This window comes from Bombus huntii, chromosome 13 (assembly GCF_024542735.1).
Source record: "Bombus huntii isolate Logan2020A chromosome 13, iyBomHunt1.1, whole genome shotgun sequence".
Classification (NCBI taxonomy): Eukaryota; Metazoa; Arthropoda; class Insecta; order Hymenoptera; family Apidae; genus Bombus; species Bombus huntii.
Genome location: NC_066250.1, coordinates 2,011,184 through 2,034,551, shown reverse-complemented (window position 1 = coordinate 2,034,551; position 23,368 = coordinate 2,011,184). Strand labels below are relative to the sequence as shown.

At 39.2% G+C, this 23,368-nt stretch overlaps 1 protein-coding gene across 5 annotated transcripts in view; it reads left to right on the top strand.

Annotated features, from left to right (window-relative positions):
- LOC126872425 (putative polypeptide N-acetylgalactosaminyltransferase 9) overlaps positions 1 to 23,368 on the top strand; it is a 292,111-nt gene that overhangs the window by 87,215 nt on the left and 181,528 nt on the right. Inside the window, exon 1 of one of the 5 annotated variants that reach the window (XM_050632372.1) lies at positions 4,937 to 5,205. The exons of the other annotated variants lie outside the window; for them this stretch is intronic. The gene's annotated coding sequence lies outside the window, so the exon portion shown is untranslated. Of the gene's footprint in view, positions 1 to 4,936; positions 5,206 to 23,368 lie in introns of those variants that run through there. 5 annotated transcript variants of the gene reach the window in all.

Sequence of the window (23,368 nt, the reverse complement as noted above, 5' to 3'; positions counted from 1 at the left end):
TATTTCAGAGGAAAAGTAAAGGGGTTAACGCCTCTCTCGACGATTCTCCTTGGCGCCACCATCGTTTTTACGTTTTTATCATCCACGGAATTCACACTCTCTGTAATTTTTCCGCTAAATACGTTAACTATGTTCGTCGTATTGTTTTAAGAATCTCGAGAATCCAAGCGAAGAAGAAGACCTGTCCTGGTAATTGTGTAAAGTTCAGCGGGGCGTAGGAAAGAAAGTCGGAGTCTCAAACGACGATTAAATAAACACCGCGTTGTAAAGTGCTGTGAAACAAAAGGGGGCAAGACGAGACTTCTCTCTCTCGTTCTTGTTTTTTCCTTGTTATTTGGAAAAAAGAGTAGTTTTTTTCGGGGCGAATCTACAAAGGGTTCTTGACTGCTCTTCAATGATTTATTAATTACCCAAAGGGAAGACTCGAGGAGATTGGTGGTCCGGACATGAGGAGCGAAATTAATTATGAAATTCGCCTGCTGAAACGGGAATTTCTCATTTGCCGTGGAGAAAATGTACAACGAACCACTTAGTGTCCGATTGGTGATAGTGTTTTCTGCGTTTTTTTAATAAAGCACGTTGAAAATAGCGCCAGATTGACGCGTCGAGAAAAGAAAGGAAAGTTCTGTCAAACGCGAATGTACGATCTAGTTGTAACCTTTTCGTTGGCTGTTCTTTGCGCAATTAAAGGCAATGAAGTTTTATGAGAAACGTCTTTTATAAGAATTTGTAATTACTCTTTAGCCATTCTTACATTGCTGAAAATATTCGCAATAACGTAGCTCAAAGAGGAAAGTTTTCATCCCTGAATAATCGAACACGTACATATATCACCTTTCTGCACACTTTTTGGCTTTGATATTTGATAATCCAAATTCAAGGTAGATTTACAATTGCCAAATTCTATTACCTATTGCGATGGATAATTAAACGTTTTGCCCAACTGTCTGTGAATCGTCTTACAGAACAAAGGAATCATTGGAATTTATTTATTAGCAGAGATCGATAAATGATGTCACTGCTTGATGTTATGAAATAATCGCTTTGCCTGTGGTTAATCAATTATTAATGCGAAGGTAATGCCGGTTGCGGAATGTGACGTTGCTTCTTTGAAATCCTGTTAGACGTCTCGTTAGCGCCAATAATGGCAATCCTTGTGTATATTTATTGTTCGAGATGTGGTATTGTGAAACAAAGTTCATATCGTCGAACGAACAGCCTGTTAATAGATAGTCGTTAGTCATTGACGCGTTGTTTGGTTAATAGTTCCTCTCTGGTAATTGTTTTTCGAAATATTATTAATTTATTCGCACGTTTTTCCGCGAGCTAAGCGTTTCTGCAATTTAGCTTCATTGGCGATCCATTACGAGATTCAATACGTTTTTCACGTAATCCGTGGTTCGCGTAATATTCGTGCAATGTCAGAGTTCTTCGCTAAAATCTTTACGATCGAGGCTACGTCCGACAAACTAGTACCAAGGCAAAGATCATGCTCCGGAAGCCTCTTTTGTCGCATCAGTCTCTTATCGACTTTCTCGACTATTTCTCGGTATATCACGTTACCGGCAGGTTTCGATCTACGTAAGTCTATCAATCTTAACTCCTATTCGTTTGACGTAGAAATATTCCGACTTGTCAGCTATCGATTTCGCTCTTAATCCTCGGTACATCGCTATAACTTTCAGCCCTTTCAACAATTAATAACAGTTCACACTGTGATAATAGGAATTTCGTAAAGTTTCTCCACCTTCCATTTTCGCTCGTGAATCAGACGTACGAAACTTTTCTACAATTGCACGCGAACTCCCTTGAAAATTGGCAAACAGAGAGAGAGTTCCAGCCCGGATGTCCAGTCGATTCGTGTCTCGAATCGTTGGACGCGAGTTCCAACGGAACGACTCCGGGAAACTTTTCCACCCACACCGGTTACTCGCAGACCAAACGATAGGAAGCGCGCTACTTTTCCATCGAAGATTACGTTTAATCAGAATTAAGGATGTACTTGTGGAGCATCGATGATCTTCGTCTCGTTCGGCCGATTCGAGAGAGTTTAATCTGCAGGAAGACTTCTTCAACGACTTGCTCCTCCAGAGAAGCTTAAATCGTAAACGATCGATCGCAACTTGCGCGATTTTTCTTCGGTTAATATCCATCTATATTTCACCTAATTCTTCCTTCGTAAGATATCTCACAGATAAATGTTATGCCTTTTAAGCAAATAATACGAAATATCGAATGGAGCCACAGAAATACGAGTCTTTGATCTTAATAGCAACTTTTATGGGAATTAAAGCGATTCTGCGAAGACAGATAGGAATTTAAGAAGCGTAGTGCTTTCGTATAGATTGAGAAAGTCGGTAAAAAATATTTAAATTACAGTAACAATTCCTGTTTTATTTTTTTTATAAAATTTGTATCGCTTTGCAACACCTTACAGTAAAGTATCGCGTCGATTAGTTGGCTTCTCACGTGTCGTACGCATCCCGTTGTTGCTACGATACGAGAAGCGAATAGATAAATTTCCGTATTTATTAATTTGAAGGGAACGGATAAATCCTATTTCGATACTTGTGGCGCGAATCCCGATGACTTACGATTCCTAGCGGATGTTGTAACCAATGAATTCTAGCCGACGAATTCCCTATAGGTGGACCTGGTGTATTTATGACATCCGCAGCCCGAAAACTGCATGGAAGGAAGCAATTTGTTCGGACGCCAATACAATACCACAGTCCACGGTAATGAAACAGGGAATCGTTTTGTACGCGCAGCATGCAAACGCGCATAGCTATCCACCATTCGACTCGTTGCAATTTTTCTGTATCGCTGGTTCGCTGGTTTTCGCGTTTTCCAACTTACGCTCCAGGCTTTGATGTATCTTATTTCTATTTTTCGTCTGTTCCATGGTCAATTCATTTTTCAATTAAACGAAACTTGCGGTTCGATAGTTGTTTCTCTTTGTCTTGGGTCGCTCTTTTACAATTTATTATCGTTAGTATCAACCAGTAGTCTTTAATCCCGGTTTTTAATAGATTAATTAAGTTATCTTGACTGTCTGTTTTATAGAGTCGAATGATCTTTTAAATGGTCTTGGAACTTCTGAAGACGCTGTTATGACAAATAGCTGTGTCAGTTTTATAAGCGCAATTAGAAATTTCAAGTAAAAGGAGCGTGTACGTTAACCAAGAAAAAAAAAAAATTGATGTCGAAAGTTAAATTCCATCATCAGATGAGATCACTAGCGCGTGTTGTGAAATTTATAGATGTGCGCTGGTGTACACCTGTTCATCAACGTCACCTAACTATATACATCGTAAATAAGTCAAAGTACTTACGTATATCCTCTATAATTAATTCTAATCTAAGAAGAATTACGTCCTCGAACAAACAAAACCCTGCAAGAATATTAAAATTAATTACATTCAATTACTATAGAACAGTTCCCAAACGATCAAAGAACGAAGTTTCAGTTCTCGAGGCAAGTCGCTTGTAAAAACTTGAACAATTGCAGTTCCATTTGTTTACTCGGAGATCTACATCGCCAGGCGAGTCTCTATTATGTCTTTCTTGCTCTTTCGAAAGAAACGTCTCCTCGCTTCTTTCTTCTTCATCAAAGTTTGTCGTAGGAAGGAAGTTACTTGGAGACCGGTTCGTTCTAAGATAAATTACCTGCAGGCTCTTCCTTCAACAGGTGGAGCCCGCTAAGGTTTACGGTTTAATTCCAAGAAAGCGTAGGGAATGCACAGGAAGATTCCTTCCTTTCTATTATTGGAAAGATTGACGGCCGAACCGATCGTCGACAAGGTCTTGGACTTTCGACCAAAGGTCATTCGAGAGTGTTGCATTTCTCCCGCGAGAACAGGTTTTGCATATTTTGTTCAAGCTACTTTTCATATTATTTTCATAACAAGTTTCGTCCGTTTCTCCCTCGCTTAGCCATTTTTCGGGAATTGCGCGAAAAACGGGAATTATTCCTTACATTTTTATTTTCTTTCTTGAAATTTCTTTTTTGAATCGAGTAAAGGTATATTTTAATAAACAGATAAGTGGATAAGTTTGATAGTAGAATCGTGAATAAAACGACAGTGAGTTTTATTCGAGTAAAAATTTACAAGAAAATAGTGTACGATACAGAGAAGAGGCGTCGAATTTAAGTATTTTGTTAGAATGAGAAAAGGAAGGTCAGGGTTATTTCTTAATTTACAAACTTGCATAAAAACAGAGTACAATTGATCGTATTCTTCGACGTGAAATGGCATTCACAGGAAGCATTCATCTTGCATTAATAATTCATAAAACACATTACACATTCAAATGATTCTGTGTCCCAAACAAAACTTCACAACGAAACTTACGTTTTTTGCCGAAAACATTACTTTCTTCTACCTCGAACTTTTCAATTCGCTAGCAACTTACCGAATTAGTAATTTTTTACGTTCCTCCTCCTGTCACGTTACTTCTCCAAGAAATACCATAAAAATCCCGGCTTCTCAATTTCTCCTAAATTTTAATAATTGTATTACAAATATTCCGTTAATTAATTCATAAATTACTGAAATCCAATTCTTCAAAGTTACCCGTCCGTAAAATCCGCGTATCCCTCGGTCCTCGGCTCCTACCCCGTTTCTCCCTCAGTCACCAAAACAAATTCGTTTTTCCAGCTAAACTCTATTCCCCTCTTCGAACCTTAATCCCCTCTCTGGAAACGACAAATCGTCGAACAAGTCGAAATTCTTCCTCGCGATTGCTCGTAATGGATTCCGAGCAGCTGTTCGCGTCCCGTTTATCACGATAAACATATCCGCCGCGTAAAGGCCATTGCGGGCGTCTCCTTCTTCGACGAAACTTCTTCTCCTTCTCTTCGCCCTCTCCTACTACGATTCCCCGTGGCACACAGGTGTAGTGGTCGGCGTTCTTCGGCCTCCATACGCTTTCAGTTAACGCCTGGTCGTCGCCAGGTATGCCGGTTGCTTCGTGGGTCGTGTTGATCTGTGAAAGCGTATACCTGGCTCCGTGACTTGCCCCGGCTAACGAAAATCGCATTTGGTGCGCCGATTTTCGGTGAAACCGCGTGTTCTGTGAGTGATTCGGACACCCGCACTTGGAAATATCGCGTAAGAGAAACAGTTATCCTGGAGCTGCGCGTGGGTGCCTTGCTCGAAAGGATTTGAATCATCGTCGTCGTGTCCATCGTTCACTGACTTTGTAAGTAATTTTTCTGTTCCTTCGACTGGATTAGGGTGGTGATTAAATTTTAAAGTTTACGTTGCTTTTTAAAATACGTACCAAGTTTCACCGATTGATCATCTCGACGTACGAAAATTCCGCACGTAGACCGGAATTTTGATCGCTTTAGGATAGAACCTGTTGATTTCGTGACATTTCTGACGAGTTTTATAGATTTATTAAGCTTGTTGTGGTATATTCTCGGTGATAGTATATCTAGAAAGCAAAGATTTATTGCAACTCGGCCGAATATCGAAGTAGATAGGTGTGTTCGTTCGTGTCTCGATTAAATTGACGTTTAACACGAATCGCGACATTCTTCTTGTATCGATCCGGTTTCGATCCTTTCTCCTGGGTTTTTCTTTTATGTCGGTTATTTTAACCGATAATAGACAGAAAACGAATAGCAATGATCGTTTCTTGGGAGAGTTTGCGTTTGGCGTTTCGAATAATGACGATTTATCTTCCGCGCGAAACTTTCGTTGACTTTAACGGGCCAACCAACTCAATGACACGATTTGAATCAATTTTTCCGCTCGCTTATCACGCTTCCTGTATATCGACTAACCTCGAGCGATTCGAGAATCGCGAACCTATAAAGATATGGCGAGTTTAATCGACGGCAATGATTAATGGTTTTTCATCGACGTTCGATTGTTCCTGTGTCGAATGGGAAACCAACAAACGATATTGTCGTGCTCGATATCTCAATAAAATAAAATAACGACGGACAATTAAAGGAACAAAATACAATAGCATAGCAATTGTCTAGCACCCTTCCTATTTCTTTATTTTTAACTTTCACACCTAACGATCTATTCTCGCGTTTATCATGTTTTCTCATGCGTGATTAAATGTATGTTCTCGTAGCGAACATCGTTTTATCTTTTGCCTAATTAAATTCACCTGCTAATTAATGCAAACTTACTCTTCGTACGTATATAAAGCAAGCTGATTATTCGCCAATGATATTTCTGGCTGTGTAAAATACGGTCAAACATTTTTCGACATAGAAACATTTGGCTTAACGAAAGAGAATCCGGTTTATCCGAATAAAGTCGTTTGACTGCGAGTTTCTGCGAGTTTTGTCGGTTATTAAAAGAAAAAGAAGAAAAAAGATATGAGTGAATTGGTGAGTTTGCTATACATATTTCTTACTGTTATCGTGACAGCCGTCACTTTCCTCGCGGTCTAAACAGGTTTCAACAGAAAACGACGCATTAAAATTCATATTAACTGGGACGCCTTAGAACGGTTCCATGTAGAATTCGGAGATTTCGAGAAGAGCACGAAGGGAATGTTTTGGTTCGAGTGATAAACGCTTGTCAAGGCAAAAAGTTGTTTTGCCAAGAGAATGAACTCGGTCGTGGAACGATTCGTCATTCGTAGACTAGAACGTAGTTTGGAGTTCGAAATCACATAGAATCGTGTTGCCGAGCGGTAAACAGACTCCTGATAAAATACTCGGACGATATGTTTACGCTACAAATTCATTAATAATATCTAGCAAATATATCTTTATGACTTATAGAACTTAAAGGTAAATCAAACATTTTTCCATTAATTAGCTTCAAGTATCACAACATGAAATGTTCTTTATCTTCTGAAAAATTACCTGTCGTTGTTACCATTTTTCTTTCCAATCGACACGTAATTATCAGCAGACGTAACGAGTTCTATATTTAGATGATATATCGAGCTTTGGTATTATATCTCAGATTAATTAATTACTTGTCTAATGACGCAACTTTGAAACACGTAATTTCTAAGTTAAGCGAACGTTATTCTTTTCTAGCCTATATTTCCTTATATCGATAAATCACATCAAATTTACCTTAAATTCGTTTAGGTCAGTTTAGAAGTTTCTTAAGAATCATTTCTATACGCTACGAAGGCCTCAGTTTTTGCCTTGTTTATTATTATGTCGATATATCGGATAAGTCCCGAGAGGCGATCTCTCGTACCACGATGAACCGAGTCAAACGAAATTCTTCCCATATCGAACGCCGATACAAAATTCTCCTCGTTCCATTCATTCGGATCATGTACAGATATTAAAGAATCAGCTGGCGATCGTAGGCGAACGGAGAATTGTAATTCGAAGGTTCCTCCACTGGCATTCGACTTCCTCCGTTGGCATCCGACTTCCTCTGTGCGCACATGGTGTCTGGTGATGTAAAAGCACGCGATAAATTCGCTGAAAGCGCGTGGAAAAGTATCGAATGGGTATTTCAGTTGGAACGCCACGTTCTCTGTACCTGAAACGGGAGCTTGCCCGTCATTCTATGTTTCTCCGTTTTCAATCGTCGTTCTGTTGACGTAACGACGCCCACGCGAGCCCATAAACGGCCTATCCGGTTCGATTATTCGATAGACGAGCCGATGAGGCGCGTTTAATCCGCGGGACACTCGTATTGCTCCGTTTGATCAGTCACTTTCACAGTTTATATAGATATGTTTCTTTCTAATGGGACAGGGATTTTAAAAGGAACTAATTAACCGTATCACATTTGCTTTGACGTACGGCGATGTTTTCTTCTGTCTGAGAAGCGTTTGAAAAGCTTCTGGTTATTAGATCCTGTGATTCTTACAATTACTCAATTGGTTGCGTTAGCGATAAGTTCCCCTATGGATTAGAATGTACGATTTAGAAGACGCGATGTCAATGAATGTTGTTGGTCTCGATCGAGCGATTAATTGCTTCGTAAATACGTCGATGAACGAACCGTCTTACGAATTAAGCTTGTGGTTGTTTTGATTTGCCGACGCAGAGGAGAGAAGCGAACGAGACGAGTGGCTGTTTGTCTTGTTGGAATTATTAATCGCTTTAAGTACATCGATGATTATTATGACTGAGGGAGGTCATATGAATTACAACGTTTGTAGTTGTTTCGACTTCGTAATGAGAAGAGATAGGAGGTGAATATTTCTTAACATCTTTTCAAGTATTAATAGCTTTATAACGACTGTAATCTGATAAGCGTAGTAATATGGCGAATACATCTTTACTCGATGTCAATTAAAATAGATTTCTAGATTATTCTAAATAGAATTTAATCTAGTGCCACGTTTCATTCGATTGCAAAATGTTTGCACAAATAACGATGCAAATCGATGCAAAGACTAAATAAGTATGAATGTAAGACAGAAGATATGCCGATGTATGCTTAAATAAACTCGAGATAACATTGAACTTGTTAATTCTAGGCACGTGAGATAATTTCTCACAAAAGAAGGCTAGAACACTCTATATTCAAACGAGTTACAATTTCAGTACTGTTGCTTTCTCGAATCGGCACAAAATAACATAAAGTTTGGAGCTGTAGAAATATTGTTAATGATCAGTACGTACATTGTTCTTTTCTTTCGTTGAAAGGAATGAGCTCTCACGTAGTGGAATGATAAAAGAGGAATATGTTTCTTTATGTTCTTCGCGGGTTCTGTGTTCCTTTCTATAGAAAATATGCACTCCGTTTGCAGAGAATAGAACAAGAGAATATGCAATTGTCGTTGTACAGTTACTATGGTAAGCGCTTGAAACATTGCAAAATAATTTTCTCATTTTTTTTATTTTTTATATTTTTAAAACTAAAACGTTTGAATGTTTTGATTTCAACCGCGATCCTGTTATTGCGCAATAATAATACGATATTTTATAACGACGTGTAAAATATATTGTACTTTCTCTATCGATCTGTGAGTCATGCTATTAATGCATTCCATCACGTGAGTCGATCTTTAGAACCGCTCTAAATTCACCATCGTACTTATTTAAGATCATTTATATCATACCAAATAAATTTGCAATTATATTCGATTGAAACTTAATTATGTGATACAACGTGAAACTTCCATTTCCCATTTACTTTCAACGAAGAAGATAACGTGAAAAGATATTCTTTTAATTATTATTACTATTTATTCTCTATACACAAATACGTGTATGGGTTTGCGCATATAGGACATAAATCTTATTCGTAACATATAAACAATTACGACCAGTATCTAATGTAAATTAATGTAACCTGACTTAATCCTATAGAAGCAGCATAGGAGAATATCTTTTATTTATTTATAGTAAAACTAGAAACTACGTTCTTTTAACAGTACCATTCCTGAGGTACACAGAAATTCTCTCATTTCTTCTGCCTTCTGCTCTCTAATGCATTATGTATATTTCAATTTCATTCCCAAATATTCTCACAGTTTAATTATTTCAAAGAATTGTTTCAGCCAGAAAGAAAGAAAATTCATATTCCTCATTGCATAATGAACTCTCGTATCTCCACTATTCGTCCCAAGCTTCATTTGCAATCAACCCCATAACAACCTCGCATTCTTCGATCCCGAGTCTCTATAATTAATTTCTGCCACAATAGCACGACTTGCCAAGTACAAGCAAAAAGCAAACAATTCAAGCCCATTCCGCGTCTGACTCGTCACCCTCGAGAACCGAAAGATCATTTCCCTTGCTTACCTGGGAAAAGACCATTAATCCGGGACGACTGCGTCCCAAAACACAGCTCACGAAATGCCGAGAATTATTCATCGTCGTTTCCTCCGCTTCGAATTCGCGCGTGCCTGGAATGTCGCGGAAAAACCGGACTGGAATGCCTGGTCGTCGATTCGTCGAGATTCGCACGGCGACGAAACTCGCGTTTCGACGCGAGGAATGCTTCTAGCGGCGTGTTGATTGCGCTGCATTCGCGAATGCGCGTCGTCGCAGCGATAAATAAGCCGCTTATGCCGTAATCTAATCCCAGCCGGAGCCGAGGGCTTTCCAGGCGTATCCGTCGAGCGTGTACGCGTGTTCGCGCAGAGAAGATTGCCGGCGATAAGGCTACGGGAACCCAGTTGAAACGTGGAAACGCTCCAGTCGGATCCTAACGATCGTGCTATTTTCTGGGTAGATAAGGGTTTGGTTTTGGGAAATGGAATTTTGGCAGAGAATGTTATATACATTTTCGTCGTGTGTGTACACGTTGCGGGATTTTGCGATCTTCTAATATACGGTGACTCTTATTAATATTTGGATACCAAGGTACTCTAGGTATTATTCCTTTGTACATTTATCGTTTTATATATTTATTTTGATTGAGTGCATCGAATAGATAAAATTTATCTTTCTACTATCTAGAATACTAGTGTTTTAACAAAACACTATTTTTTTTTTTTTTTTTTATAAAACACCAGTACTTTTAACGTTTTATCAAAACACGTTTTGTAGGTAGTAGAAAGATAAATTTTATCTATTCGATACACTTAGCGTTTCCAATAGAGATAGATAAAGAGCGAATAATGGAGAAATATAAAATCTCAAATAATCGGATAACGCGCAATGTTACGTTGAATTTGTATATTAATTTCATAAATTCTAATGCATAAGTAATTTGCGAAAAGGAGAAACACGATGTTGGCGTGTTGACACGTCATTTAGAAAGAGGATATCCTGTAGACTCGATTGGAAATAACAGATTTCTTTTCCTCGCTTTGGTGCTCTGACTTTGATTTCTTTTTCCCTCCTGTCGGTTGCTTCAGAACGCCGCAATACTTACGTTTTTTGTTGCGTTGCGGTGAGTCTGTTACTTCGTAATCCGATTATAGCCTGACAAATTATTAAAAACGATATCGTTACGACGATCGTATAAATAGCAGTGTTTTATCTTTCACGAAAATTGTTAACGTTTTTGTTGCACGTACGAATACCGATTACATTAACTTTTTTACGCTCGATGTTTACAAAAAGGCAACATGCGTTACTAACTAATGGAAAAGCAATTTTTCTCGCAGTTTAGAAAACGCATTCGGCCCTGCAAAAGTTAAAGGGATATTAATTAAATGGATTAATCTATCTGCATATATTTGCGCAAGGAATAAATTATCCGAGGAAGTACACGCGCCGAATATGTTCTCGAATTATTTGTCAGGGTAAATTAAGCAAACCTGGTCGTTGACCGGAAAATCTTCGATTTCTCCGGCTAAAATCGAGGTACTCTTGCTGGTTTTATAGATAGATTGCTTTCCGCGACTATCTGTTCTCTGCATTGCCGCGCACTGATTGGAATCCGTCCAATTAAAGCAATACTCGCGGATATACGGTTCCAATACGCGTAGGAAATATTATTTGAAATATTCCCGCTCCGCGTCGTCGATTCCAACAACTTATATCTGTTCGATTTCGTTCGAAACTAATATTCCGATAGAGCGTATCATCTCGCGAGGAGCTCGATAAAAATACGTCTGAAAACGAGTTCCAAGTTCTTTCTCGCTTAAGCGAGGCTTATATCTTCGTTTTACATATACTATCCCATTGTTTTCTCGTTGAGAAATATCTATGGACGTAGTATGATTTTTTACAACACAGTGAAATCGTACTGCAAACAGTATAAAATTTTATATTTTCGCCTTTTTATATAACGTCTTTTTATTAACGAGCGATGCAGATAATGACCTGTCTATAATTTTTCGACGAAGAATTCTGCTTGAAAAGCTTTCGCCGGTCGCTATACTTTTAAAATTTTCGATCCTGAAAGTTTAATCCTCTGTTGTTTCTCTTCAAAGAGAATTCTTTCTCTTCAAATTCTTTCAAAGAATTTAAAAAATACCACCGTACGTCGTAAAAACGTATCCACGAAGCAGTTAAAGGCTCGACCGATCTAGCCTCCATTGGAAAAGAGTTTTTGGAAGAAAATATTCGCACGTGCTCGAGGTACTTCGAGTGTATCGTGATCGTTGGCGACGATATCGTCGTTCGTTTCGGTTTACCCTTTGCGGTCATCCAAATTTGCATTTTTCATCGATGAAACATGGCTACAAGGAAGAAACGACAGTTACATTTACAACTGGTAAGGAGAGAACGTTTCATCTGGAGTTTATTACGCGATGTGGAACCAGGTTTGCGTTTTGCGAAGAAACTTTTACATCGCAACGGTGGCTTTACGATATTCGGATGTCGATAGGTATCGAACACCAAGATGTTGTCGCTACGAAATCGAACTTGTTTAAGAGAATTTGCTATTTGGCAAATTCTTCGTATTGTTCGCGACTTTGAGGAAGAGCAGAAGTCGTCGACATTGGAATTTTCATTCCTTTTCATAAAGTGTCTAGTTTTAAAGCAGCTGCGAGAAAATTTCGATATGTTCTAAATGTAATATGTACATAGTTACAGTTAAATGGCACGTAACGGACAGTAGAAAATTTATTTGCCTATAGTGTTTTTAAGCTGTTGCTAACGTAGAAGTCGTTAGAATGCTAGAGCGGTGCGCGATACGATAGGTTGATTAAGTATTCTAGCATGAAGTATGATATACGATGTAGTAATTTTGTGTACTTGTATAGTGATAAGACATTCGAGAAGAGTGTTCTGTAAAGACGACTTATCGTCATTTTACGATAAAGCTACTGTTTGCAATAGAAATAAAAATAGACAAACTATTGGAGCCGATCGAAAAAATTACAAACCTTTTTCGTACACACGTATATAGGTATTTCGATATATTTTGTATCGTTCGAGCGGAAACTAAAATTTGAGAAAAACGGAACTAAAGATTTTGTTCGCAGTGGCGAACAAAATGTTAAAGTTCGATTTGCAGTCGTGTAAATTGGCCAAACTAATCGTATAAACGTGCATCGGACGATTGCCTGGTTCAGCCTCACCAAACGGTATCTCGTGTCCAAGCAGAAATAGATAATTGATGTTGACGCAGTGCGGCTTGTCTTATCACTCGGTGTTCCGTTTATCGTATCGATTTGCGAGTAAAACTACAGCAGAAATGATTCACAAACACCGAAAGGTACACGTTCACGCGTGAGAAGAGTGTTTTCTCGTGTTTCATTACTTTTTCGATTGAGAATTGTTATAAACACAGAGCTATCGATTTACTTTTATAGGTATTTAATGTCACTGGCAACGCAATAGGGTTTTATTACGTAAAAAATATAAATACAATCAAGATTATCGTTAATTGTGCGCTGAAACAAAAAACTCTATTGTCATTTTGTTATATCACGCTATTCTTATAAATAGAAAGAATGTTACTTGAATTGTAAATATATATTGGGATAATCGTTTCATGTTTGCAAAAAAAAAATGTTTTTTTTTAAACGGCGCTATATAATTCGGAATTCCTACCATTGATAGCAATCAAGATACTACTATCATAACGTAATGTCACAGTAGTTCTATCACGTGCTATTTGCTTGTGTTACGAATAGATCTTATCGTTGTTTCTTTACACCTTTTATCGCGACTAATTCTGATAAAAATCGTTATCTCGTCTTCTTTATTAAATTTTTGTCTCCTCGCACGTTTATCTTCAGAGATGTCGATCTCTCGATACCAAGTCGAATTACAATGTTAATCGCGATAACGATAGGTAAAATCATTATCAGAGAATCGTGGCAATGTGCTCTTGGTGCCACGTATCAGAGAATTCGCTGTGTTTCAAATTTATGCTAATACCACTTATAATTATCGATTTAATATTCATATAATAGCGTCGTTACATCGATTGTTATTTGCATTTTGCTCGCTACGTGGATAACGTGTTTAACTATTTAACTTAACGCGTCAGTTTCACGGTAGATTCGATTTTATAGAGTATAAATATATTTTCTAACGCGTAACGTTATCAGTTCGAAGACTTTTGCATTAATTGGCGGACAGGAGTTAAAGGAGAATGTTCATTGTATCGTCCAGTTCGTACATTTACCAAGTTCACAGCAAATCTTGTTAATCTCTTCTGTATCAGCTAAGATTTCCAAATAGTAGGCTTATTCGCCGTAGATATATTCAATTGTTCAGCACCGAAAATAACATATTTATCATCCCCAAAGAGAAAGAAACCATGGCCCTGTTTCTTCAACACTTGACACTATTCCCCGTACATTCCAACGAAATACTATCGCAAATACTCTACCGCAAGCATCACCATATTTCTTCGTCTTTTATTTCGCGGTTACGAACGAAACACCGAGCAATTCTCTCGATAATGCAAGATAACGGTGTACGTCTGTCGAACAGGTGGTTCAATAGATGGTAACGGCAAACTATAATACGATCAAACCACACGATTCGATGTGGGGAATACACATGCATCGCGAAGAATCGAGCGAGGCCGTACACCGTACCGTGCCTTGATTTTATTTATTCCTCGTTTCTGATCGGTCTATCAAACGGCACTAATTGCATTTCCAGGCTGCGCGTTCGAAATGGGTAGCCGAATGCGTCTCGCGGAGACGACACGGCCTTGCGGATCAATTTGCTCGCGTAGAAACAGGGATTATGGTCTTAATTCCCCTTCGAATTGCCTCTGACTCGGAGACTGACTCTCGAACGTCGTGCACCTTCCAGCTCGAGCGTGACACGATCGATAGAAACGCGATGCACATTTTAATGGACCCCGTACTCTGTCGCGATTAAGACCGGTCGAGTGTTGACGAGCTTGGTTAGAGAACGTTTGTGTCTTTAAATGGTGATTCGCTTGTGCGTAGGTTGACTCACTTTTGTGAGAAAATTAGAAATATTGGAAAAATTAGAAGTAGACGAATGTGCTATGTAATATCGGATGAGACATGATTTTCGATTGGGCAATTTTATTAGGGATCCGTTTGATCGGATTACAAGTTGACGTAGTAAGATTACACGGCATTGGAAAAGTTTATTATCGTCGATTATTTGAGGATTGTTAATGTTAATAAATTACATTAGTAATGTTGCTAAATCGGTGTCAGAGTGCTTTTGTATAGCAATGTCGTTGCAAACGCAAACAACGTGTTTCGCGTGGGAAAACTCTCCGAATTTCTCCGCAAACTCAATAAAACCAAGTGGTTCGTAACAAGTACTCTTATCGAATACAATAGTATCTACCATAACAAGTGAAATTTTAGAGAGTTCAAGTATCCCCTGCATATGTTTGTAAAACAGAAGTACTCTAAAAAGTACGAGTCTCACTCGAAACGTGAAATGTTCCACGCAACGAGAGCTTTCGCCCAAGTTTCTACTCGTATAATGACAAAAATTACCACCGTTACCAAGAGTCTCGCAACTGATATTCCATCGATCGTCGTCCAAAATTTCGTTAACCTACCGAAATTTCCATTCTTTGTTTCTAAAAGTTCAGCGGAAAAATACATTAATTAGGGATGTAATTTATCGAATGTTACAGGGCACTGAGAATATTCTAAAAAATAAATCTCTTAATTTTTAACACAACCACACTTTACAAATACTAATTCCGTATGAAAACTAATATCATCCAAAGTTGTTCATTCGAAAAATTTCAACCGTGATACCGTGACTTAAACTATAGCCCACTTCTCGAATAAACGAATGAACACGACAGATCCAGATGGAATAATCGGCTATATTTTTAATAAATTTAGCGAGAAAACCCCTGGAAAAATATTCGAATCTCGATGCATTCGTCCGCGTCTTTGATGGTGAAGCATCAAGCGTCGCATCGTTGACTCGATCCGCTCAGATATTCCTCTTTGTACGAACGTTGGGCTAGCCGAGGCCGTAGTTTTCTGCTCCGTTTCGTTCCGTGGAAGGACGATCGCCGCAGTTTTTCGCATTGCACGGTGTCCTTTGAAACGACCCATCCGTCTACCGTTGCCACTGCGGAGTCTCGGTCTCTCTCCTCCGGGCCGGTTTCAGTTTCTGGCTGATATCCAAAAAGCCGTAGCCCTTTTGCTAACTTTCGCCCATCGCGAGGCTCTGTCCTTCTGTTTTTCCCCGGCTGTGGCTCGTTCGTGACATCGAGTGACCGGATTTATATCCACGGAGAAAATGCCTGGTCTCTCTCGTCGTTTTAACTCGAGCTAGTTGCGCGTTTTAGTTGTTTGTTCCAACAGAGGTTCCCCAGACAGAGGTTCGACGACTCTCGCTTCGGACTTCTCTCGCTCGTGGTAGTTGGCGGTTTACTGCGGCGATTCTTTCCTTCCACACGAGTGGCGAATTTATGCGCCGCCAGAGCGGAGGCAGCCAGGGAAACGTCCGCGTTAAGAGAATCGCGTTCTCGATAATTCTCGCTGATTTGTCGTTCGCCTTCCGCACGTGTGTTTATCGGGGCTTGTATCGTCTGACGTGTTCAGGGCATAATTCATCGGAATTTTTCACAGTGGATGCGCGATGCTGGATATCGAAACGAATAACGAGGAAATAGGGGTTCCTTGGCCCCTTTAAACACGGCTGTCGTCGGTAGACGTCGAAACGACAATTTTATGAAACATCGCTGTCAAATCGACGAACGATATTAAAATTTTAATCGAGCTTGAGATGCGGCGAATCGTTTATCGGCCACTCAACTTGATATTGTATTTAGCTTTGTCATTTCCTTGCATTCGCTGGGATTTATGGAAATCTACTCGTGCTTAAACAGTTAATGAGAATATTCTATCGAGAATTTCATTATTGGAGTTGATTAGTTGGATTCCAGAGAGATATTTATCTTATCCTTGGTCCTGTTCCTCTTCTGAAAATGAAGCGCGTAATTTCTATAGATACTATTTAAGTATACTATCCAATAATGACGATGATAATCGCTGTGCTCCAGACACTGAAATGAAGTTTTCGTAGCAAACGTAATTCATGTTTACCGTGGTTGAATTACCGGCATCGTGAGCGTGATTGGATATTATAAAGTTTAAACACGTTATAATTAATTGTAGCGTTCGTACGTGTAATGCGAACGAAGTTCCCGTTTATTAGTATGCAAGAGATTTTCACTTGTGCTTCCATATAACGCGTCAGGGCAATAACTAGCGAAATAACGAAATAAATGTCTACTTTAGTCGGTTGGAATAAATTTCCAATTATCTACCGAAAGATAAGAGTTCGAATTTTTAATCAGAATTATAATAAACGTTGTCACGATTCCGAGTAAATTGATATTTTTGAAACTAGATCCTTTAGGAATATTTGTTAAGAAAATGAAGAGAGTAGAAAATGAACGTTTTCGAAGGTCGGCGGTAAATTATCTCTACAGCAATTATTAGTTGCCCGGCTTAATTTGCTATTCGCATAAATATTAAAATAGTTTAGACCGAGCGAAGGTCGACTTGTTATCGTAACTAGCTTTTTTTAAAACTCTTCTTTTAACCTTAGAATAGGAAAAGAATTACGTCCTGTTTTGCGCATGGTAAACCCGACCTAATCTTAATTATTCCTAATCTCTTTTACATTTGCAAATTAAACACCAAGCACTGGCGCACTTTTAATTACTCCGCTCGAATGCATCTTCCATCTAAATCCCCATCTTCGCGATTCGAAACGAACTTCCGAATCGATGGATTTATTGATCGTTTCAGACGATAGATACGGTCGGGATTATTTAAATGGAGCAACGTTACTAGGCGATTACCACTGCGGTCTCGCTAATTGCACATCTCGATGAAACGCTTTCGCAGCAGCGGAAAGATCGCGGTTCCGAAGTCCCTTGGCGAAATTTCGCCGCTAATAAACACCGTGATCCGTCGACGCAACCTCGATAATTGGCAGATATTCTCGATTCCGCCAAAGAGCCGAGCGTTCTCTAACGTTTTCGATGCAACGTGCGTACGTTGGTTTGCGAAACCGCGAAACGAGATGGCCATTATTTAGACAGTGAATTAGTAGATCGTCGTTCGCACGCTCGAAAAGAGAGCACATTGCGAAATCACGTGAAAGATGTCTCTTAAATCGAGTAGTCGATCGACGATCGCTGAATCGTAAATTAACATCGATTTATGGTCTTGAAAATTAATACAATTGTCGATCTTCTTTATCGGTGGATCGTGTCATAGCGATGTAATACGACGCAGAGCATCACCTTAAATTCGCAACATGGGCGAAATTCTTCAAGTTGCCTCGTAGCGTAGACTTTCGTTTTGTATGTTCTGACAAGCATTTCCATTGTAATTCCATTTTTCATCGACCGAGAATTGCATATAATGGAGTATTCAATTAAGATTTTCAATTTGTACGTTCTAGTTGCCTGATTCTTAATCTTGATCAGTGCGTTTGATAATGAAGGAATATCGAAACACGTAGTTCTGCTATTAATTCCATGCGCTTGCACAGTAGCGTTTACGTAACGGGGAACAACAATTTTCCTAACGTTCTAGAAAGCTTAAGAATATAGTAAACTTTCATTTAGAATGCGCATCGGGGAAAGAATTCTGTATCTTATCGTATTCAAATAGTCGAGTGAATGCGCACGCGACAATGACTGGCAATTGTTGGGAGAACGAATACGCGCATCTCCGTGAAAGCATCTACCGAAACTGTTAACGCGGGTAAGTAGCGGTATTTATCGATCTTGGTCTTTTCTCTTTCCCTTTACGCGATATACGAATTGCATGAACTCGAAACTTGGCCGATACTTGACGAAGACTGATGAATTCGATTCATGGCGTTCGAAATTGACTTCAGGGAACTCGAAGTCAACTAAGTCTCTTGATTCACCGTGTGTTGCCAAATTGCACTTAACTTTCCCGCCATTGAGTGTTCTGAATGGCGAAAATAGGGAAATGGAGGCGTATTCGTGTCGTTCAAAAGATAAATGCCTTTTATTTTTTAATGCTGACTGTATCGAGTTTATCAGCAGTCTTTTTCGTTGCATTCGTATATTCGCTATTGTAAATTTTTGCGTATTTTATGGATATATCGATTACGAAGCTTTTTATTCAGTAATATTTCATTTTTTCTCGAATACGAGAACCAAGTAACGATATTTCAACGAACAACGATTTTTCCCTTATTTTTAGCACATCCTTTATATAAAATATTCGAAATAATACGTTTCTCCTAATAGGATTTTTATCGTATTTAGAAAAAAATTCAATTATTACGGGAAAAGTAAAAATGTTAAATCTTTGTGCTCGTTTACTTAAAACACTCGAAAGAAAATGTACATTTTTCTTTAATGGAATCTTCGTCTTATCATCGAAAGAGATCGATCCTTCTGAAAGGAAATCAATTATAAAGAGAGCGAAAATTCCATTAACTAGTGGAGCATCGTCAAGAAACATACAAAGAAATCTTTTCCTCCGAAGAAATCACGCTCCCACGATCACGGGGATAATAACTCCGACCATAGTATTTCCATCGAAAAGAAATTCGCCCGAAAAGAATCGAACAGAGACGGAGAAATAACATTGTAATTTAAGAAATCTCGTTTGAAGATCGGCGATAGGATCTCGGATCGATCTGGGGCACAGGGGCAAGAAGGAGGACGAAAACTCCTCGAGTAAATAGAAACTGATGAATCTCGGCTCGGTTAGAATCGTCGCGAGTAACATTCATTGAGATACGGGGGCAGGGGGCTCGAATTAGTTTCCGGCCTCTTCAGCTGTTTTTAACGAAAGCAATTTCCTCGAAAGCAGCGACAAGCTTCGACGAAGTTGTTGGGCGAGGTCTGGCTACGCGGGCTGTTGCTTGGATCGTGGAAAACGTCCTTTTTATAAAACCTGTCGCTTTCATAATATGCTAATGCCGCTCGCAGAAAAATTCGATACCGTGAAAGTACGCGAGAAATTTTATGTGACGGGCCACCCAGTGCGGTTTCGCTTTTCGAAGATCAAAAGACCGCGTTGCATAGTTGCTGCAGCAGCTACTTTTTGTTTTTTCTACGTAAAAATCATCTGGCGGATGTGCTCGAAAAAATGGAGAATATGTTAAATTTCTCACGATATTCGTTTTGTTCTTAGTTAATTTCGTTCCCTCGTTGACTCTGTATTTTTTTTTATTAACAATCGGTGTTATTTGCTCGATTCGCGTTTTCGTGATGGAAACTCTAGATCGACGGTACGAACGATATTTCCTATCTCCTAAAGGTTACTCAGGTAGAAGAATAACTGTTGTAATAAATACCTGAAGTAGTCGCTATTGTTGTACCCGCTAGCTCTCAGAATCTACTTGGTTGATCTAAACGATTATGTCTCGCCAGTTCGTGGATGTGATTTTCTGTGGCAACTTTACGTCGTCTGAATTCTCTTGGCTCGATAAGCGCGTACGATAATCGCATGCGAATTCAACGAATTATTCTTGGATTATGAATCGTCGTATCACGGTGTACTTTAGATAAATATAACTTTGGACCGATGGTAACAATTTTTCAAGTTTTCGATGTCATAATAATACGTTGATAGCATCTTACACGTAGCGTTTTACGTTCTACTGCATTTACATAAGAAAAATACGAAATGAATTTTGTCAGAGATTAAGATGCGGCCATTAAAGACGACGCGGGAATTTAGAAAATTTAGAAATCCAGAGACTCTTAGATCGTAGAAATTTCTCGTAGATACAGCATCTAAAAAAATTTATCTATACCTATATTTTCTACGATCGTATATTTTGATGAAATCGAAAACGTAGTCCCTTTGCCGAGTTCTTTGGGTTTCACCTCTTATTTTGATCTCTAATTACACGTAGACGCCCTTCGTTTTAGCAGTTTGTTTCGAAGCGTTTACCAGAGGTTTCGTTTCAATTTTTGTCTTCGCTTTTTCGTTTGAGAGGCGTTTGCGTTGCAACGTAATTTCCCGCGACGAGAAAGATCTTTACCGGTCCATTAACGAGTCATTCTTCTCTGTTTCAATGAATGAAAAAAAGAAAAAAGAAAAGAAAGGAACAGGGGAAAGAGGAAAAACGAAACGACCGAGACCGAAGAGAAACAAACCTCGGCGATCATTGTTTCGTTCGTTTATTCATGAAATCCATCGAGCGAACCGGCGTCACCGTAAGAAAGCGAAGTTTGTAATTAAATCGAGAGTCGTTCCGTGATATCGTTTTCATCTCTCCAATTAATTTTACGTTCCACTTGACGAACACTCGTCCTTTCGAGGCCTTTAATTACCGTGCGAGCTCGATAATTACAATTTTTCGTGTTAAGGTCGCTGAAACGAGTCGCTCGACGGTATCCGGTTTGGCCAAAATTTTTCTAATTAACAAGATTCGAATCCTTCGACGATCTTGTCAAGATTCTTCCGATCCAATGTTGCAATTACAACTGAAGAAGAAGATGCTTTAACTACCCCGAACTTTAAAATGACGAGGGAGGAAGCCTTCGTTCGACCGTAGGTATTCTTCTTAAGTTTATCGAGTCGACTAATGAAAGAAGTTTGTGTAATCGAAATATTTGTAATTAAGAGAGTCGCTACGCTGTATCGATATTCTTCCAAGACTCTGTGATCAATAAACTACGGATATTGGGGGAAATTCGTATTTTAATGTAATTGAACGAAGCCTAACCGAGCATTTGTTTCAGTTGCCAGGAGAAAATATAACGAATACTTTGCATATTTTCTATATTTTTGTATGTTACGTGTGCTATGTATATTTTTACATTCTAAAATCTTCAATAAATGATCCCTTTCCATCTGTCGCTCTATTATTTTAAAACTATATTACCCAATATCAAAACTGCAACTATAGATGTTAATAAGCGATATCTAAACAGCAACTGCATAAATTTTAATAACTCGTAATTTAGTACGCCGCTATGATTCTCTATTTGATTATCCAAATACTTTTTCAAGCATGCACTGACAAAACCTTACTGTACAAAGCGACTGTCACATTTCGAAGGGAAGCTCCTAGCCGTATGCTTATTCGAATTTCTACGATGTTACTCTTGACACAGACGTAAAAGTAATTGCGCAACCAGAAGCGGTCCTGGTACTGTCGGCATTCCGGCAGACTTTCTTCCTAGATGTTTGGTCGTAAAATATCGCGAGGCACGATAGGTCGAATCTTGAACTATGTGTGCCACGTGGTGAAGAGGATACCAGAGGTCTGCACGAGAGACCTCCGTCACCATTGGGAAAGTGTGCCATCGAAAGGTCAACGTTTACACGTTTCTATACAGAAGAAAACGTTTTCTTCTCGTTCTTTCGTCGCGACCGAAAGATCCTAGTACACCTCGTTTCTTCGTCTTTTTCCGTATACGGTTCTTCCTACCCGTTTCTACCGTGCTACCGTGGACATTTGCTTCTACTCTGCTCGCGAATAAAGAAAGAGAATTCTTTCCCTTGCTACCTCCAAGTCAAATATTTTTCTCATCCTGAACTCGTAGTTTCCTTCGACGAATTCTTATTTGTTTGCCGTGCTCCTTGGAGCGAATTAATTACGATAGAAAATCGATGTCCTTATATGGTGTCACTCGTTCTTTTTTTTATCGTATTTCTTTGAAACTGTAGAATAGAGAAATTGGAGAAAGTAGAAAAATTGAATCTCCGTTGAAGCATGTATTTTATGTTTCTTTCAAATGTTCAAGCATTAAAACCTATATGAAAGAAATATACATATTAATAAGCCAAGTCCAAGAGAAAGAAATAAAAAGAAACGTACGGAAGAAAGTATAGTTCATCGAGATCCTTCTCTTCACTTCCAAAATATCAAAGAAGCAAAAAAAGAAGGAATTGCTCGTATATGTGGGAGGTTTCCCGAGAGGTTCGGGCGTATTATAAAGGGAATACGAACGAGGAAGAGAGAAAAGCGAAGCAGGAGCAGAACGGAGGCAAAGGTCCCTCGCAATTACCGCGATCCACGACGCTGGAACTGATCCGCTCTCGAAAACTGGTCACGTATCTTTACCTGGACACTCAATCGGCCGGTTCTTCTCCTGTTCGCCCTCTTCTTGCTCTTCTTTCTTGTTCCTTCCTTTTTCGTGGATCACGGTCGGGATTAGAGGAAGAGTCCATTAAAGGGAGACTGTGCAGTTGCAAAGCCAGTGGAGCGTGATCGTCTCTCTGGCGATCGGCCAGAATCCGCGAACAGGTTCGCGATATTCCTGCATCGATTTGTCCCGCGTGATTCTCTGCGAGGCATTAATAAAAGATTTGTCGATATCGAGTCGCGTTACCATCGCCTCGCGAACTCGTTTCACGCCGTTTCAACCTGGACGAGTTCGTTTCGATTCTAGATACCCGAAAGCTACCACCACTTCGTGCTGTCGAGATTCGTTCGAAGATTCGGAAGCTGGTGGAAGGTCTGATCCGGCCGATGAGATTGTGGCTTGATGGGATTTAGTTGTTGGGAAAATTGGGTATTGTGTGGTGAGAAATTAGGGCTTTGGATGAAAATTCGGCAGGCTTAGCAGGCTTGGCAGTTTAATCGACGAGATTGTCGGTTGATGGAATTTTTTTTTGTTGGAAAAATTAC